Raw genomic sequence first — 3,085 nt, forward strand, 5'->3', positions numbered from 1 at the left:
CACACACCACACACACACACACACACACACACACACACACACACACAACACACACACACACCCACACGCACACACACACACACAAATACTTGAAACGAGATCTAATTCCCGACCGACAGCGCATCCGCCTTTCATCACACCTTGAGACGCACTAAATAAAAAACACAGGGCGTTCTCCTTATATCGTGGGGGAGAAGGAGGACATGGAGGAGGGAGGGAGGGAGGGAGGGAGGGAGAGAGGGAGGAGGGAGGGAGGGAGGGAAGGAGGGAGGAGGGAGGGAGGGAGGAAGAAGGTTCGAGGACAAGAAAAAATAGAAAGACAGGGAGAAGGAAGAGACAGGGGAGAGCGAAGGAGGGGAACAGGGAGGAGAAGGAGAAGGAGAAGGACAGGAGGAGAGAAAGAGGACAGAGAAAAGGAGAAGAGGAGGAGGAGGGGGGAAGGAGAGGGGCAGGGAAAATAAGGAGGAAGGGGAAAGACAAGAAAAACGAGAACAGGAAGTAGGAAGAGGAGAGCGAAGGAGAAGGGAAGGAGGAGAGAAGAAGGAGGAGGGAAGGAGGCGGATAAGGAAAAGGAGGAAAAGAAAAACGAGAACAGGGAGAAGTAGGAGGAAAACGATAATGAGGAGGACTAAGGGTAGAAGGAGATAAAGAGGAGAACAGGGAAAAAGAGGAGAAGAAGGTGTCACAAGAGGAGAATGGGAGGAGGAGAGAAGGAAGAATTTATAGAGAAGGAGAAGGAAAGGAAGAGGAGGAGGAGAATAGAAAAAGAGGCGTAGAAGGAAGACAAGGAAGAGTAAAGGAGGAGGGGGAGGGTAATAAGAAGGAGGAAGGAAAGAAGGAAGAAGGAAGTGAAGGAGAATTTGATTGTATCTTTTTTTCCGCGTCTTATTCTCCCGAGAAATTCAGTTTTCTCTTGGTTTCTGGATTTCGTAGATAATATGACATGTAAATAAACTAAGATGTAGATAAACTGATCTATAGATAAACTCCACTTGTAGCGAGATGTAGCTTCTTCGCTGATTTCACGCGCTTTGTTTTCGCCTTAAATAGTCCCTAACGCACCTTGCTGTTGGTGACATCCCTAATGACATTTAATTATGTGGCATTTTAATGGTATTTAAGATAGTCTTGTCGATGTTCAACGATGAGATCCTATTAACGACATTTAATAAAGGTACATTTTTACTGATACTTAAGAAAGTGACAATTTTATTAATATTTAACAGTTAGACTTTTTACCGACACTTGAAAAAAGGTATATTTTTACTCATATTTCACAATATGACCCTTTTATCGATATATATTAAAGATGCATTTTTTACCGATAATTAAGAATATTATGTTCTTCTACCAGTGTTATCTTTACTGGCAACGTTACTACTAACAACACTTTTTCCATTACTATTTTTACGAGTAACATCATTTCCTATAGCAATCGATTACCATCATATGATAATAAATGTGTGTGCCTGTCTGCGAATTTCGATTGTCTCTAGAACAAGGCATAGTATGGACATGAAACCTTAATTGGTATATTGCTAAAGACCTAGCGTAGTGCATTCTAGAGTGTGAAGTTCATTGGATGAGCAATTGCAAGAGAAAAGAGAAAAAAAAAGTCAAAGAAACAGATTTAAATATATTTCAGTGTGAGTGTGGGTGTTTTATTCGAGATAGTGTTGTGTCTGTGTATTTGTACTGTGATTGTCTTAGGAATAGAAAGGATAATGTATGATGGTTTTCCCAATGAATTTTGACAACCCACTTAAGCACATTTAGAGTGGCTTCTGCAAAGGAAAAGCTGGTAGCTAAACCTAGACTGATGAAAACCTATTTGACAGAAAAAAATATAGAAAATAGTAATGATGATAATAATAATAACGGTAATAATAAAAACAACAACAACAACAACAACAATAATAATAATAATAATAATTATTATTATTATTATTATTATTATTATTATTATAATGATAAAAATAATAAGAATAGTGATAATGATAATGATAATAATAATAATAATGAAAATTATAATGATTAATAATGATAATAATAATAATGATAATAATAATAATAGTAATAATAATGGTAATGAAAGTGATAATAATAATAATAATTGTAATGAAAATGATAATAATAATGTTAATATGGTGATGTCGAATATATAATATATATATAATAATAGATATATATTATATATATTATATAATATAATATATATAATATATATATATATTATTATATATTATTATATATATATATTATTTTAATATATAATATTATATATATATATTATATATATATATATTATATATTAGAAGTTTGAAAAATACGAAACTTCTGTACATTTAAATTCAAGGTCGTGAGAAAGATTCCCTGTTTTTCCTTTTCTCTCTCTCTTCCTCCTCTCTCTCTCTCTCTCCCCTTTTCCCTCTCATTCCTTCCTCTCTCCCCTCCTCTCTCTCTCCTCTTCTCTCTCTCCTACTCCTTCTCCCTCTCCATTCCTCTCTCTCTCTCTCTCTCTTTTTCTCTCCTTTTTTCTCTCCTTTTCTCCTCTCTCTCTCTCCTCCTCTCTCTCCCCCCTCCTCTCTCTCTCCTCTTTCAATTCCCCTCACCTCTTTTCCCCTCCCCTCTCTCTCTCTCTCTCTCTCTCTCTCCCTCTCTCTCTCTCTCTCTCTCCTCTCTCGCTCTCTTCTGTCTCTTCTCTCGTCCCTCCTCTCTCTCTCTATCTCTCTTCTCTCTCTCCTCTCTCCTCTCTTCTCTCTCCTTCTCCCCTCCCCTGTCTCTCTCTCTCTCTTCTATCTCTTCTCTCTCTCTCTCTCTCCCCCTCTCTCTCTCTTCTCTCTCTCTCTCTCTCTCTCTCTCCCTTCTCTCTCTCTGTCTCTCTCTCTCTCTATCCCTCTCTCTCCTCTCTTCTTCTTTATCTTTCGCTCTGTCTGCCTCTCTCTATTCTCCCTTTTCTCTCTTCTCTCTCTTCCCTCCCTCTCTTTCCCCTTCTCTCTTTTTCTCTTCCCCTCTCTATCTCCTCTCTTCCTTTCCTCTCTCTTCTCTCTCTCTTATTCCATTTCCCTCCCCTCCTTGTTGGCTC

This window comes from Penaeus monodon, chromosome 35, assembly GCF_015228065.2.
Source record: "Penaeus monodon isolate SGIC_2016 chromosome 35, NSTDA_Pmon_1, whole genome shotgun sequence".
Lineage (NCBI taxonomy): Eukaryota > Metazoa > Arthropoda > Malacostraca > Decapoda > Penaeidae > Penaeus > Penaeus monodon.